This window comes from Vulpes vulpes, chromosome 4 (assembly GCF_048418805.1).
Source record: "Vulpes vulpes isolate BD-2025 chromosome 4, VulVul3, whole genome shotgun sequence".
In the NCBI taxonomy this organism is placed as follows: Eukaryota; Metazoa; Chordata; class Mammalia; order Carnivora; family Canidae; genus Vulpes; species Vulpes vulpes.
In genome coordinates this window covers 16687004-16704780 of record NC_132783.1, presented here as the reverse complement: position 1 = coordinate 16704780, position 17777 = coordinate 16687004, and the positions used below count along the sequence as shown (strand labels likewise).

Here is a 17777-nt window from a genome sequence, read left to right as displayed (position 1 = left end):
GCTAACAACAGTCAGCTAGGACCACACCAGAAGGACATCAGGCTGTATGAACACAGCCCACACTGCTGGCCAACTGATACTGGGGCTAAATAAATGTTGTTGCCTGAAAACACAAAGTTGTGTGGTGGTTTGTTACACAGTAAAGTCTAAGTGGTATTGTATGTGAAAGAGAGAGAAGTCTACAAAATGAAACATATTGTTATTTTTAAGGAGATATATGCCATAGGAGGATTCCTACAATATAAGCTCTACTTCCTCTGATTCTTGTTTGAGTAGTTCAAATTTAACTAAATACATCTAGTTAATAGCCCATATTATACATGTCAGTTCCACCAGCCTAAAAAATTCTTTTTCAAAGGTCTATTTCCTAATTCATCTTTTGTTCATTGCAATTTCCTCCCTGAATATAGGTTTTTGGGTTTCTTTGGGGGGTGGGGGGAGGTGGTCTTTTTGTTTTCTTAGTTGGTGCTTAGAAAAATCATGTAAATATCAGTGATTAATAATATAGAAAATGCTTTCAAGATGTAATTAATATATATAAGTAACTAGGGAAAGATTTTATTGAAAATCTTTGATGTGAGAATCCTATATGCATATAGTTGTTAATTAAAAACATCTAGTTATAAATCTGAAAATTATAATACAACTTACTGAAATGATGGAAACTTCTGAAAATGTTTTAGATGCTTTGTATATCTGAATGCAGGAAAAGCGTTATATTCATACTAGCTTTCAAATTGGTTTTAAAATTCCCGTACAAATGGAGCAACTGGGTGCAGTTGGTTGGGTATCTGCCTTTGGCTCAGGTCATGATCCAGGAATCCTGGGATTGAGTCCTGCATCTGGCTCCCTGTTCAGGGAGGAGTCTGCTTCCCCCTCTGCCCCTCATCCTGCTCATGTTCTCTCTTGCTGTCCCTCTTTCTTTCTCTCTCTCAAATAAATAAATAAAATCTTAAAAAAAGGATCCCACACAAAGAATTGAAAAAATTCTGTCCTCTGAAATATATTTTTTACAGACATACTGTTGTTATGTCTATATGAGATGAATAAATGATTTCTTTTCATACATAATAAATTTAAGCAGGTGAAACTATTAGACACAGAAATAAGTATAATTTTAAATGATTTAGTTATCACTTTTGTGATGGTTACGAGAGTTTTCTTCACCCCATAAATGCCAACCTGATTATTTTGGGACATATCTGTCAAATTGTTATTTCCCTTTGTGATGTGAAGACATTTCAGTATTTCACAGAAAACAAAGAACTCTGGAAAGGAATCCAAACTTCCTAACTTCTTTGTGATTTTACAATGTCTCAGATATTGACCTGGTTGAGAATTTCATGCTACCAAAATCTAAATGAAAAATCCATCAAAGATTTTGGATCTTCCCTCATTCTAAAGCTAATACCAGCAGTATGTAATTTATTTCTCCATTTGAGAAATGGTTAAACTAAACAATGCATTTAATGCAGATTTCTAAAATATATTAACTTACCTTGCTTGCAGTGACAAGACAACTTTAGAGTGTCACTTTATTAAATTTTAAAAAATTGTTAACTGGCAGTTAATTATATATATTGTCCAGTTATTCTGAACTAGTGAACATATTCTTGAAGTTTTTAATAACATTCTATTCAAAAAATGGCCCATGAACCCACTTGCACTACATGTGCTTTCACAAAAAAATTCCTATCATGCATTACAGTAAATTAAATAAACTTTGAATTTCGGTGGCTATATGGTTTTGAAAACAAATGATCATGGCCATTTACTTAGTAGTAACTATACAGTATGCAGTGTTACAGTTTTATTATTTTGCTTAATTTTATAACCCATAAGATGGATTCTATTGTTATAGATGAGGCACGGGTTGAACGAGTGACCTGTTTGGAATAACACAGCCAGTAAAAGGTGGAAGTGAAACTACACAAACACATGCTGATACTTTGGCATGATTTTCACCCTGAAAGATGATTACAACTCACTTACTACACAGACACCTATATCTAGTAGTATCTGGCCCAATCAGGTGAAGAAGCTAGAGGTATGACAAGTTTATTCTTTGATTTATGGTTGCACATATTTAAGTAATATTATAACAAAATTAGTTTAAGTTAACATGGGGGAGGGGAGTATGAGCTTAAATAAATTTAAGCACCCATATATTACTGGGTTTTGACACACACTGCACCGGTCCCATCCAAGTTCAATATTCTATGATTATGTGATTCCTTTGGCTGTGGGTTTTGGTCTTATAGGAACCATTTGCAAATTACTTCAGTGGCTGTTGTGTAATCCTACTGTACTAGGAAAGAGTTAGGCTCTTTATACACCGGAGACTGTGTTTATTAAACTCATCCACACCCTGTGGTGTGTTTTTATGCACACTCCCTTTGTCTTCTGAAGGAAGTTTCTGCATGTGGGAGAAGGGTGTGAAGGAAAACAAAATCCTGGACTCTGCCTGTATGATGAATACAACTGAGCCACAAAAACATCTGCTGGGTTAAAGGCACCAGCTGTTGGCCATACAATGCCGTTGGTCAGGAAATGAAGAAAACTGTCGTGTCAGAGGATCAAACTGTGAAGAACTTTATAAAGACTAAATATTGCTATCCACACTGACATTTGATCAATACAAAGGACTTAAATAAAATATACTTATTTCAAGACTTATTTCAAGACTTTTTCACTCCCCTTATTTTTATCACTGATTTTAGTCAAATATTTTTGAGCCATTCTAAAAAAAGGATGAGCTTAATGGTGTGTAAACAACCTGACCTGTGACAAAAGAGTTTTCTATTTTGAATTAATCTTTGTTTTCTCATCCTCTCCAAAGAAACTTAATTTATATGTCACATCAGAAAACACTTTTGAAACTGATTTCACTTTTAATTTGTAACTATTGATCACCCTGACTTCCCCTTCATCTGTAGCCCTCATTAATCAAACAGAAGGTCTGACTTTCAAAAAAGGTATGCACCTGTTTACTTCTAGGACTTATCAACAATATTTTTGGAAAATCAGTAAACTATATTTGTATTGACAAAACACCCATGTTTCTGAAGGGTTGTCTTGTAATGTGCCATCATGGTAAATGACATTTGATTGGTGACCCAGAGTAGAACAAGTCTTATAACTCCTTGAAATGTGGAAGGCTTAAATTTTATAAAATAAAGGATTCCGAATTTGTTTTATTCGATGCATTCTTTATATTTAAGTACAAATAAATATAGAGGAGAAACTATTATAATTGAGCAAATACACTTAGATTTAAGCATCTTAGGAGCTCTGGAAAATGCAGATATAGAATAGATTACAAAACTGAGTGTCTAATTGTTGTAAGTAAAGAAATACTTTTTTATAGGTCTTAAGTATTTGGGCAGAAATAGTTCACTCTGATGCCTAATGTTCTATCCAACTGGAGTGATGTTCATTTGTATAACACTCCTAGCTCCTAGTTCCCCAGCTAACCATTTTTCCTCCCAGGAAGGTCAAAGGGGGTTGCCTGCATGTTGGGCATCTGCCTTTGAACATTGCTTCTCAGTGAGATGGCGCTGATCTATTAGATTCTTGCAAATGATGGTGGGGGTGGTCTCTTGTTTCTCTTTCTTTCTCCATCAGGTCTAGAGAGAGGAAATGACCTGGGGAAGTGTGTTTGCTCTGCAAATTCAACATTTCCTTTGGGTAATTTTTCAAGACCTAAGCGGCCAAATTGGAAGCTAGGTCTGCCCATCAAGTAACTTTCTGCAGCTTAACATTCATAAGATAAGAGTTTGGGTCTTCACCTGCTGACTCTTGTGTCTTATTCACAATGGGTACAAACCCTAGAGAGATGAGAAGATGCTTTTTTGTTACACCACTTTCACTCTCATCTTGGCATATTTGATTCATTCGTTAGGAATGCTGTGAAACAGAAGACAAAGCATATAGTTTGTAGATAAAAATACATATGGAGAGACCTGGGGTCGAGTCAGGACTTTAAGCCTTGCATTTTACTAGGAGACTCTGTATACCTTCAATCTGGATACTGTGCCATGGCGTATGTTTTGGGGTGTGGCTGGGTTTCCAAGGCTTTAAGATTTAGGCTTCAGCTCTGTGAAAACTTCACCATGAAAGGCCATTGCAGCTTTGGTAAGGTACACTTTATATAGGTAAGTATCAATTTCCATAGGGGTGGTGGGCCTTAAGCAAAGGAGTAGCACTCAGTAAAGGCACAAGACTATGCAAACACAGATGGGTCTTAAGAGCTTCAGTACAGGAAAACATTAGCTAAGAAGTCTGGGGTAGCATGAGAAACCCGTGTAGGGACAATATAGCTTTAGCTAAGATATAGACTCGGTTTCAAGTGATATATAGATATATATACAATTTTATATATATAGATATATATATAGATATAGATCATGAGCAGACATGTGCTACCTAAAAATTTTCCATGCCCAGACTGCCAGGAGCTTAGCCACCATTGGCTGTGTTGGCTATGTTTTCCAGCTAAATTAGCAGGAGACTCCTGGTGCCAGATATAGGTAGGAGACATTATTTACTGTTGGCTTTGACCTGACTTTGGAGCCAAGAGAGAGAACAGGGAAGGAATAATCTGGGATTCATGAGACCCGTAGTGACCCAAGAATCACTTCATACTACAAAGTCCCACATTGCTCTAGATTTGTTCATTATAAAAGCTCTAACCATGGCATGAAATTTTTCAAGACAGAAATAGTGACGTCTCTCAAATAAGAGGGGTAGATTTTATGAAGAACACAATAAAAGGAACAGAAGCCTTATAATCATTTAGGGATTTAATCCATTTTAGAGCTTTTTATTTTTATTTATTTATTTATTTATTTATTTATTTATTTATTTATTTATTTCATTTTAGAGCTTTTTAGTGTTTTTCCTAGCAGCACAATCTTGACCTCCAGAGGTTCTGGAGGATACCCAAGGGATCAGGGCTTGGCATTAGGGCTTCCTGAAGACAGGAACAGAAATGCCCTTTATCTTTAGTACTTCACTCTCTTCCACCTAAAGTGTCTGATATTTTGCCAACAAATATGTGCAAGCATCAACTGTATTTACACTTAAAAAAATCATCAGAGTTTAGTGAACAAGTTGCATAATAAAATTAGCAGCTTATACGTTCCTGGTTTTGTTTTTGTTTTTAATATTATTATTCTGGCCCTTTTATTTAGAAAGAGACCCACAATTATATTACTGTTTCCATATAGGTCTTGAATCTTGAATTACTGTTGAGAGGGAGGTGTGTATAACATTTGGAACCAAATTGTTTCTTTTGTGATGTGACTGAATTTATCTCACGTCTGCAAACAATAACTTAATTAAGTCCCCAAAGTGCCTTAGGGGTGACAGAGGACAAGATTTAACGAATTTTGAAGCATTGCAGAATAACAAAAGAATTTTAAGTCATTGTTCCTCAGCTGCAGGAGGGCCTTTTAGTCTATTCTGCTTTGAGTGGCCCTAACAATAGTGGTGCTATTCCAGTCCGGAGTTTCCAGTCCTGAGTTTCGTTAGCAGAGACACCAAAGCCAAAAGGCACTAATGACCTGTGCCATCTGGCCTGTCAGCACCCAGTTTTAGTGAAGTAGTTAAGAAATGTAGTCATTATTTATGTATTCTGGCTCTATTTTTAATTTTGATATATTTTCCCAATGTTTCCACTGATTAGTCAAGATCAAGACCCTGCCTGTGTCTTCTTAAGCATGTCCTTTCTGTGAAGGGTTTTAAACTTAAGATAATTTTGCCACTCATGCAAGTAGATTATTCTTTTTGTAAAAAAACAAATGTCTTTTTTTGTAATTTGGTAAGCTATTTAGAAATGAGCTACTTAAAACATTTCATAAAGTCTCACCATCGCTCGGTTAATGTTTATATTTAAGATTGAAAATATTTGAAGCACAGATAGTATAGAATGCTAGAGGAGCTTATTTATAATTTCTTCCTAAATTGTACTAAAATTTTGGCGTGATTAAAATTGATGGTCACATCCTTCTAGATATATAAATGAAGCCTGAGAATGCATCTTTGTTTTCAAAATTATATTCTCATTCTCACAATGCTGGGACTCGGAAGAAGGTAGGCAATTTTTTTAAAGATCACCCCGTTTTTTGGAAATAGACTGATCCGAAGACTATCGTTGGCCCCTCTTAGATTTCATTTGCCGAATCCTTTTTTACTAAACTGCCTTTAAATTGGGGGTTTCTCAAGGGACAGGTTCACATTTCACATTTCACTATGAAGAACTTAGAGGTACAGAGAGGATAAGCTACTTGACCAAGGTCACACAGCCACTAAGTGGCAGAAGTGAGAATTGAGGCTTCATGAGATTCCACAGTCTTTGATGTTGTAATTTCCCATACAGCCTTCTGAAATTTTCTGACTCAGCAAATCTTAGTGGGGCTGAGGAATTCGCTTTTTTTGTTGGTTTTGGTTTGTCTGTTTTTTTGTGTGTCTTTTTTTTAAACAGCCCAAATGAGGTGATTTTTCTCTTAAGGAAAATTTGGGAAATTTACCCCAGTGAATAAATGTATAATGTCCATCCTGGAAATAGCAGAGATTTTTAACAGTAATTTTGGTTTTGCTTAGAAATGAGAATGCATCAATGCAAACTTTAAATCGTGTATATTCTATTATGGGTTCCAGCTATCTGGAGTCCAGATAGCTTTCTTTCTTATAAGTAAGTTGGGAAAAGTTGTTTTTCATAACTGTTCAGGAAAATAACCTGAGACTAATAAAAAATAAAAAATAGCCCAACAGAAATTAGGCAGTAGGTCTGAAAAAACTGACTGTGGGTTGCTTTGTAAGAAAGTACTGGGAAAGGAACCAGCCAAGTTATAAGGATGGACATTTTTCCTTTGTTTAGAGGCTTTTGTGACCTGCTGGGTTGAGCCAAGAACAGGAAATGTGAAAGTCTCTGTTTTCTTCCAGGACTCTCTTTGGCCCACTGGATATTCAGGAAGTGGTAAAAAGCTGTATGGTGGCTCCTTAGGAATTGAAAGTCCTTGGGCAAATCAATCAGACCTGACTCTCCACATCAGCAAGCCAGGATAATAATATTGGCTAAACTTATTTGAATTCCATCTGGATTTACTTACTGGCAAGTGTAAAGTGTTTTCAAAATACCAAATATTATATAGGGCATCCAAGCAGTTTTAATTTCACCGGCCCTATCCTTTCCTTTCCAGCAACACAGTGTACACTGCTCAGTGTGGTGGGATACAGTGAAGCCCCAAATTGCTGGGCTCCCAGGCCTGGCCCAATATTGTTCTCATGTGCTACTCATGCTGATCAAGGCCTGCCTTCGGGGCACCTACTCTCTATTAACCTCCAACAACGATTTTGACAATCTTGAAGAAAATTTTGTTTTTCGACTTATTGATATCAGAATTAAACCATGAATACTCTGAAGATACAAAAACTTATGATTGTTACTGAAAATGTTTACCTTCCCCAGCATGTAATTTTGGGAACTTCTCCTCACCCTCCCTCCCAAAACCTAGGACTGTCAGACCATGCTAGCTAACATACCTGAAAAATACATGTGCCTCTCCTGTTTTTGTGCACATTACAGACTACATAACGGATGTTAGATCTCTCTTTGCCCTGCTGATGGGAAATTCAGGGCTGCATATGCAGTTTACATAGGAACTTGCTACACATTTATTTGGATTATATACTTCAGTCTTAGCTTCATCTCATATTTCTTACTTTGCGTTTCCTTTTGTTCTGTATTTTTTTCTCATCCAATTAATAATTTAACATTGTACTTGTGTGTCTTCAAATAGCCTTAAACTCTTCCTGGAATAAAAAGCATGGTTGAAGAAGAATCTATTAAAAATCCTGCTTGGCAAATCCCTATATCCATCCTGCAGAACTTTGGATGTATAATACATCTTAAAAGTATTTCTAGTTTTCTTACTGTGTGTACTTTTTCAGTATAGACCACAGAAAGCCATATTTCTATACCTTTCCCAAATATGTAGTATATCTGGGAAATGCAACTTTGTCCATCTGTAATAAATTTCCACAGATTTCAGCTTCTTGGGATATCTAAAACCTTTTACATGAACTTTCTTATGTTGATGGACTCAAAATCCACTTGATTTCTATTCTCTGGGAACTCCAAAGCAGAAGAGCAAAGGTAAAGAAACACTGTATTAAAAAAAAATAAGAAAAAAAAGCAAGTGAATACAGGTTGAGGAAAATTCAACCTTAAGAAGTTCCCCTCCATCTCATTGCCTCATTCTCAGAGCCTATTCAGTACTTGGAAAAATTCATAACCTGGCAAAATAAAAGCATTCATTCTCCTCCAGGCTGTAAGCCAAATCAAACCATTCTTTTTAATTACAGGTGAATAATAACACCCTTAAATTTCTTACAAATAACGTCAGCCTCCTTTTGCTTTTTGACTGATGGAAGGTGATGAATGAAGACCTTTTAATTCAGCACAGCTGGATGTCTTTTGTTGCACTTCCTCTCAAATGTTGCTGTGCAGATCTGGCCTATTTTGTCAGATGTGCTGAAAACAACCTGCCTGACTGGAGGTGGAAACAGTCTTCAAACAGAAGACATGTGTGTGATTGAATACCCTGTCGGGAAGGCAGCTGTGGCGGTCAGTGTACGTGGTGGAAGATAGGCCATTTGCTTGTGAGAAAGGGACAGTGTGTGTGTGTGTGTGTGTGTGTGTGTGTGTACGTGTGTGTGCAAGTGTGTTTTGATTTTATGGTTCTCCCAGGACTAGAGAAGGCCCCTCTAGTCAACTTTTGAGGCTGGTATGAAAGTGACTTTAATATTTCTGTCAATTTTGAGGCTGTCTTGTAAAATAGAAGGCCTACTGTCTGGATCTAAAGTCTTTGTTCTTTTATGGACTTCAGAATGCCCAGGAACCCAGGCCTTCCAAGGGCAAATCAGAAAGTCTGCAAGCTGCAGACTTCTGTGACATGTGGATAAAGAGTTGACTTGCTGCAGTTTGCAGCTTATTCAGCCTCTTCATTCCATTTCCCTGGGAAGATGGTGAAAGATTTCGGTGGCAACGCTTCCCCATTCCCCTTGCTTTCTGTAGGCTTGATTGGAATGAGTGATCTGTGACAGTGCATCTGGATCTTATCTCAGTAGTGCTGACCTGTGTCCACAGAGGCATGAGTGCAGTCGCCCATAGTAGATAGCTCAGCCGACTCCAATTCACCAGGGATAATTCTTTACGCACAAGGGCCAAGTCAGTGTGCCAACAAACCAGTTTTCCAAGATGGAATAAAGCCTTAGACTATCTAAATTTTTTTGCTCTACTAGGTCCAAGGTGTTTCTTAGCCATCTTGTGATATAGGCATTATCTCCATTTTACAGATTTAAAAAAAATGATAATAACATGGGCTTGGAGGGTTGGGGGAACAGTATTATGAATTTAGGATGTGATAAATCTAGATTCAGCCTAGGTCTAGCTTGAAATCCTGTGCTCTTAGACAAACTTGACTTTATTATCATTTTATCAGTGTGTCTAATAAAACTGAAAGAGATTATTTGAAAAAAGAAACCACACACTGTAGTTTAAGAAATTTTAAAAAAAGAGAAATGTACAATAATTTTGTTCAAAATGGCTTAAATTGTTAGGATTTATTTAATATGTAAACAGAATTTGCTATATTTTTAAAAATGGCCTTCATCTTCTACTCCTTTCAAATGAAGATAACCCAAACAATGATTACTAGATAGTATTTGCACACCAGAGAGAAAGAGGAAAAAGAACACAAATGGTAGGGAAAACTCTTATTTGGAACTCTCGGTTTCTTTCCTATTGTCTTTAAATTCCTCATGTGGAACCACACAACATGATTAGTTTGCTCAACGAACTTAGTGATTGGTCATCAGCTAATAGGTACCTAGCATGAGTTTAGGGAGCTTAATGCATCAGGTTTGAATATAAAGGCTGAATTTAGAGGAACTTTGAATATGGTAAAGAAATGTCCTTAATTAGCTGAAACCCTAAGTGACTGAAGTAAGGCCTATATGTTTAAACTTCATTGCCTCAGCACTCTAGATATTTTGCAATGGTTTTGAGGGACTGTCCTGTGCACTGTAAAGTTTTAGCAGCATCCTTGGATTCTATCCACCGGTTGTCAGCAGCACTTCTTTCACAGTTGTGAAAATAAAAAATGTCTCTAGATATTGTGAAATGTCTCCTGGGAGGCAAATTGCCCTTGGTGGAGTACAACTACTTTAAAAGGTTTGTGATCATATAAAGTAAAAATTAAAACAACTTTGGAGATTTTTTTTGTGTGTATATGTACAAATATACATATCTACAAAGCATATATCTGTGCATATATATATGTATATAGGCACAGAGAATATAGGGTGATAATTGTACTACATTGTTTCCCATATATCTTATATGAAGTAGTTTTTTATTGACTCTATATAGTTTGTAATTACTTGAAGATAGACATCATAATTCCTAGAGCAACCACTCAAAAAATATGAAATACTGAAAAGCAAATAAATAAAAGTGGAACACTAAAAATAATTCATTAACTCAAAAGAAGGCAGGAAAAAAAGAAATTGATAAGCAGTAATAATAACAACAAAAGAATAATATGAGAAAAAATGACACAAAATGGCAGATCTAGAACTAATGACATCAATAGTTACATTAAGTGTAAATGAACTAAGTTTTCTAATTAAAAGCAAACTATCAATCTGTATAAAGCAGCAAGACCCAACTATATGCTCTCTCCAAAAGACGCACACAGAACTTAAAAGTAAAAAGGATGAAAAATTATATACCATGCAAATACTATTCATAATAAAGCTGAATAGCTATATAACATTAATCACAAGGTTGATTAGATCAGGAGAATTAATTTAAATGTGCATATGCCTAAAACTGGAGTTTTGACATACATGTTGTAATAACTAATATATAAAAAGGGAAATAAAGACTAATCTACAATCAGATTTGGAGATTTTAACACAACTTTCTCAGTAATTTTAGTAATTAAGCAAAAATAATCACAATAAGAAAAGAGAAAATATGAATGATACTATTGTATTAGAATTTTTTTTTTTATTTATTTATGATAGTCACACAGAGAGAGAGAGAGAGGCAGAGACATAGGCAGAGGGAGAAGCAGGCTCCATGCACCAGGAGCGCGACGTGGGATTCGATCCCGGGTCTCCAGGATCACGCCCTGGGCCAAAGGCAGGCGCTAAACCGCTTCGCCACCCAGGGATCCCGATACTATTGTATTAGGGTTCTCTCTCTCTGTCGAAAGACTGATTTATTGTAGGAATTGGCTCACATGGTTATAGAGATCAAGAAGTCCTACAATCTGTTATTTCCAAGTTAGAGAACCAGGAATGCCAGTGATGGAAGTCCAAGTCCAAAGGCCCAAAATGGATAGAGGTTGAGGAATGGGGGACATGGGGAAAGTGGTGGCAGCTGATGGTGTAAATTCTGGTATATGTCAAAGCCTGGAGCCCAGGAGTACAGATGTCTGAAGACAAGAGGTGAATGTCTCAGCTCAAGCAGAGAGAGCAAATTTGCCTACCTCTGCCTTTTTGTTTGGATCTGATTCATTTTACTTAGATAAAATATTTCCAAAGCTGAAGACTTTGTATCAAGGCTTCTGGATCCATTTCACCAGTTTTCCACTTGGTCTAAACTTGTTCTTAAGTATAGATCTTGTGCTTCAGTTACTCAAAGTTTGTTTTTTTTGAAGGTTCAAATAGTGTCAATGTGAGTCTTCAAAGACAATGCATTGGTTTCAGGTAAGTATTAGAGCACATGGGAGTTTCTGGAATCCTAATTTCAAGAACAGATTTTAGGTTCACCTAACAGTGCTTTTAATGCTCTTTTGACTAAGGGGACTCCTTCTTAGTGATTAGGTAGGCTGGTCTAAGGCCAGACTCAGAGTGTTAAGATTGCCCGACCAAAAAAAAAAGATTGCCTGACCAAAATCTAGCCTGTTAACCAAATCGCCAGACAGAACTAGTTGCTAACCAGTGGACATTGATCTATGGACCAAATCAGTGTAGCTACCCCTTGAGAGAGGAAGACAAGTAAATTGAAGACCTATTCTCTGCTACCATGAGATCACATGGGACCTTTCTCTCTCCATAATCTCAAACTAGAGATCCAAGTACACTAAACTGTGTAAATGTGAGGACTTTGAGATACCATTCATTTGTAAATGGAAGCTTCTTTCCTACTCATCTTCTACAATTGACTGCCTGTGTGGCTACATGGGACAGCAAGATGATGATTAGATTAATTAAAAAGAAGTAAGAAAGCTGCATTTCCTTTGCAAATAAGAGTACTAATGTGTTACATTTGTGAACCTAATATATGACCATCTCCTTTAGAGTTAATGACATGTCACATTCCTTTAATTTGATCAATCCAATTTAGTTTTCTTTGAGACACATGCTCTCTACTTTCCTAATTCAAAACCCACTTTGCATAACCATATGAGAATCCTGAACTCGTATTATTGAGGGCTCAGGAATAGATCTGAGTCTGTAGTAGTTGGAGGTTCCCAACATTTCTCCAATTCCTTATGCTATTGAACGTGCTTTCATTATTGCTTTTTAGCCATTCCTCAAGAATTCTACTCTATTGAGATTTATGTAGATTTCTCTGAGTCATCCATTTATTTCCTTGCCTACAGATGTGCCTACAGCTACTTTCACTGCTTCTCTATCAGTCACAGTTCTTAATGACCAATTTCTATAGACACTCTGCTGCAGTCTCTTACTTTGGGCCTCATACACAATTGTGTGTTAGTCTCTAACCCACCACCAGCTTCCCCCCAGTACACTCTTACTCCCTCGGTCTTTGTGAATCTCTGCCTCACTCAGGTTTGATTTCCTTCCATGTGTTGCTAAGTGTTGTCATCTTCATTACCTGCTTTTATTTCCGTAACTTAGAAGATGTTAACCATTGGCTTCAGTGGTGCTACCTCAGTGTGTGCAAAGATTTTGGGGGTGGTTGGGGGATGGTTGGAAGAAAAGCTTGACTTCTATATCAGTTAAGAATTGAGTTTGCCCTAAATAATTAGGGTTTACTTTTTCTTACTTAGAACAAGGCTGGTACAGTAGTTCTGCAATGCCTTTTGGGACTCAGTCTCTTTCCATTTTTCTGTCTTGTAGACATTATGAATCTTGTTCTCACAGTTGCAAAATGGCTGATGTGCCTCTACCAACATGTCCATATTCCATGCAGACATAAATAAGAAGGGTGGAGGGCAAAGAATATGTACCAACAGTTTATTCAACAAATTAATGACAAGTAAGTATTCTTTAAGTCAAAGAAACAATAGCTTTCCTGACCGCTCCCCCCCCCCCCCCCCACCTAGTATTCTTCTGCTTTCATGTCATTGGCCAGAATTCTGACCATATCAACATGCTAGAGAGTCTGGGGAAGTAATTAGTTTTATCTGGGCATATTGCCATACTGAAAAAGAAATAAAAAATTTTACTAGAAAGGAAGAGGGAGAAATAGATGTTGGTTGGAACCAAGTAGAATATCACAACTATCTCTTAGGATGGATATAAAGAAACTACTACAACTAGTGAGAAGGTAAAAATGCTCCAGTTCTGTTTTATGAAAAAAATAACATGTAAAAATGATGAAAAATTTCTATTGTTTTTTCAAAATATCATAAAAGAGTAAAATTAAGGAGGCATTTTAAACTTGGGGTAGGCACTAACTAGCACATTTTCTTTTCTCCCCACCCTGTCTTTTTTTTCTAAAATTTTAAATGTTTACGAGTCTCTTTTCATTGCCTGGTACATTGTTCATGAAGCTGCACTCTGAGGCGTCCTCAGCCTCGGTCATAGGAAGCTAGGCCCGCAGCTCGTGCCCCAAGGATGACTCTGCTTCAGTCACAGCAGCTCCACTGTTAGAGCATTTCTGTCAGGGCACTTTGGCTAAAGGAATTGGAAAAATCACCAATTCAAGTCTAATTCTCTAATTGTACAGAAAAAGAAACTAAGCAAAAGTTCAGAAAGGCCCCAAAGAACATCAGAGACTTAGTCTTGTTTTTATTTATTTTTCTTGGTATTTCCATCCATCATCTTCCTAACTCATCTTCAACAGGTTGTTAGTAAGTTATCATTACGACAGTTATTGAAAGCAATGGGCCCTAGTAAGGCACTTGGAATGGAAATTCCTTTCCTGAATTTTAGTCCAATTAATTGCTATCTGATATATATTTAATAAAAATAAATCTTCTCACAACAGACTCACTATTTCATATTGAAGTTTTATTTATGCAAAAAAGCTCAGTATGAAATAACATATACCTACATTTTACCCATTTCTCCCCAAATACCACACGTTTATATTAAGGTGCATGATTTATTTATCTCATGACATATATTGCAAACCTCTATTACCAGACACTGTGTTAGGCACTTATGCCCTCTGCTCTGGGGGTTCAGAGACTTCTTTTGTGCCTGGGAGGGTAGAGTACCAAATACCTGGTCATATAATCAGAAAATATATATATATTTGAATTTCCACAAATTTTCTCCAGGATTTGGGACTGAAATGTAAAGATTTTGATACTGCCACTACAACAATGATAGCACTGGTGGGGATATTTTCCTCTAAAAAGAAATTAGTTGCATTCACTATTTTTAATCTGCATTGGCCCGAATGATTTCTGCCTAAACCACAATGATGAAGCTAGGAAGTATGACATTTTCAACTTCCCCACCAAAATCAGTTTAAAACCTTGTTTTGAATTGATATATCTTATTATGATGAAATTCTTAAAGGTTTTAATTTATTTGACTTATGGTTTTAATTATATATTCATTTTTCTAACAGCTTGCAACAGTTTAGCATTTTATCAAGATGGCAAGCAAGAATATGTGTATCCCTTAATAACATGTACTCTGATTTCTTTGTTTATTATTTTTAATAACTTTCTTGAAAATTTTAATCAGAAAGGAGTTATAGAACAAAGAACTCTAGCCTTGACCATAACATGAGGAACTGATTTTAGCATTCTGAAAATATGCTGAAGGATGGGACCAGCAAAAATAGGGTGGTGCTTCAACAGACTCCCTTTTGTGAAAACAACAGCTGGATGTGCCTGTTGCCACTGGTGGGGGAGGGTAAGGATGGAAGAAACAGTTTTCTTTTTTTTTAGAGTTGGAAAGTTTTCAGTGAAATCATGATGTCATCAGGATATGTTTTGTCTGTGACTGTAATTTGCATAAGTTCCTTCCCATGGAACTATGTAAAAAACAAAGGAATGTTTCATTGCACATTTTGTGTCTATAGTGCCAATACTTTTAAGAGTCCATGAAGGAGACATCATGTACGAAGAATTTCTTTTGTAAATTGTCTCAAAGGAAGAACTTGATGAGAAAGGAAAGAAACAGCACATGCAAATACTACAACTTCACATTGTACTCATAGGAAGATGAGGATTGTTCTGCATTCTTGTTCATTGACTAATATTTTAACTCTAAATTATGCATTTTTGAGAAGAGGATCCTCATTTTCTTTTTTACCTATGGCTTAAGATATCTATTCATTTCATTATTCTTTCTGTTATAATTACCTCATGCATTTTGTCAAATTTCTGTCTTGATTTTAATCATCAAGCAAAAAATATTTGGGACACATAGTTGGAGATTTATTTTGATATTGAGTTAAGGAATGTTTTGCTATGTAGCAGAGATACTCAAGTATCAAATATCTGGTAATCGAGAGCCATTGAGTCTTTGGCATTCCACACGGGAATTTCAATTCCAAAAACATAACTTGAACCCTGTATACAGGGTTCAAATTGGCTTGTCAGTCCCCACGTAAATCAGAAGATGTAAATAAAATAATGGGGAGAGGAGGTGGAAGTGCATGAAGTGAGTGGATATCAATGTGTTGGCTATATCCAATTCTAAACTCTTTTAATTTTATCTTTGAAAATAATTTTTTTACATTTATCTATGACTTTAATTTGTGGTAGTAGGACTGACTACGTTATTTGAATCAATATTCCCACCAACACAAGTAAAAATGCTGAGTAAAATATTTTCTAAAAACATCATTGAAAATATTGAAAAACCGGGATGCCTGGGTGGCTCAGTGGTTGAGCATCTGCCTTTGGCTCAGGTCGTGATCCCAGGGTCCTGGGATGGAGTCCTTCATAGGCTCCCTGCATGGAGCCTGCTCCTCTCTCTGCCTCTGTCTCTGCCTCTCTTTCTGTGTCTCTCATGAATAAATAAATAAAAATCTTAAAAAAAAAGAAAGTACCAACCCCCCAAAAAAACTTTAAGAAATTAATTTAAGACTTCTTAAGATAATGTCTAACCAAAGTAGGAACCCAAAGCAGGAACACAATGACTGAAGCTTTTGTTGAATGAGGTGAACTTGACCTTCAGTTATGAGATTTGAAGCAGGACGGAAAGGGCTGAATTCAAGGCTCCAGGTCTGCCCTGCCTGGAGAGCCCTGAAAATAGACACAGCCAAAAGCTAAAGCCTCAGGATAAGGGTGAAGAGGGATTAAGCTATTTGCATCCCTCTTTACCCCCAGGAGAATGCAAAAACCTTTGCTTCAACCCCGAGCCAAAACTGAAGGAAAAACAACTTCCAGAGAAGTTGTTGCCATATGCCAGCTCCCTCATGGATTTGTAGCACCAACTAATACTGCCTGTGTTATATACAACTTAAACTGTAAATTTAATTTTAAATGAGTCTTTAATCATTTAAATGATTGGTAGTATTTCTCTGTACCTGCTAGAAGCAAGAGTGAGTATTTTTTGGAGGAATCTACTTTCATCTGAGGCTTTAAAAATAATCATACATGGGAAAAATGTCACATGAGGAGTACAAACAAATAGACAATGCAAAGATACCTACAAAAATCTCTCCTATTCTTGAAACAAATATTAGAAAGAAGAGTCCTCTAGGCCTTACTCTCCTTATACCCTCTAGCAGAATATAATCATAGCATTTCTCCTTTTTGTCACTTTCATTGTTCACTCTTTTTTCCCCCCCCACTCATTTCTTTGTTTACAAAGAAATCCTCCTGTCCTGAAGAAATAAGATCTACTTGGGACCTCCTTCAAAGTCCCCTTGAGGAAAAGAGTGGTACAAAAACATGTACTGGGAGACTTCTGAGTTTATGATACAGAAATTCAACTGATCTGTGAAATAGGCACTATTCGATTGAACCATATAAAATTGTCATTTTTCCAAGGTCAATTACTATTAAATGAACATCAGCAATTTCATTTGGTCCAACCCACTGTATTAGTTGAGCTAAGCTCGTGTTTCAAAGGGACCTCAATCCAGGGCACCCAACACTATGGCTTAATTCTCTCACACGTGTGATCAGTTTGTGATTGATGCCGTGACTCTTACTTTCAACTAAGTCTTTCAAGTTTGCTCTACTTTCCCCCACTTTCTAACCATCAAGGAAAGTGAAAGCTGAGGCCCAGGGTAAATACCTTTCTCTGAAAAGGCATATCGTAGAAGTTGAGCACATCTCATTTGCTTATACCCCAAAGGCCTGAAATTAACTAAACATAGTTGCCTTTAATTTCAAAGTTCAGGTTTTCATGATAATTTTGTCCTCCTGTCTTCTCCTTTCTTGAGGTTTCTGCTCTGCTAATTTTTCATTTGGTTAGAATCCTTTGTCTAGTAAGTGCCTCCAGTGGAGGACACGTTTTAAAATATTTATGAATCTCTGCATATTCGCACATATCTTTTTTTGGTTTTTTCTTCTGGTGAATGATGAATTCCTTTCTCA

At 36.6% G+C, this 17777-nt stretch overlaps 1 long non-coding RNA gene across 1 annotated transcript in view; it reads left to right on the top strand.

The window, feature by feature from the left end:
• The window catches only part of LOC112933645 (uncharacterized), a 401082-nt gene that overhangs the window by 371032 nt on the left and 12273 nt on the right, over positions 1–17777 (top strand). The window contains exon 7 of the long non-coding RNA XR_003237709.2: positions 13162–13300. This is a non-coding gene — a long non-coding RNA (uncharacterized lncRNA). The remainder of the gene's footprint in view (positions 1–13161; positions 13301–17777) is intronic.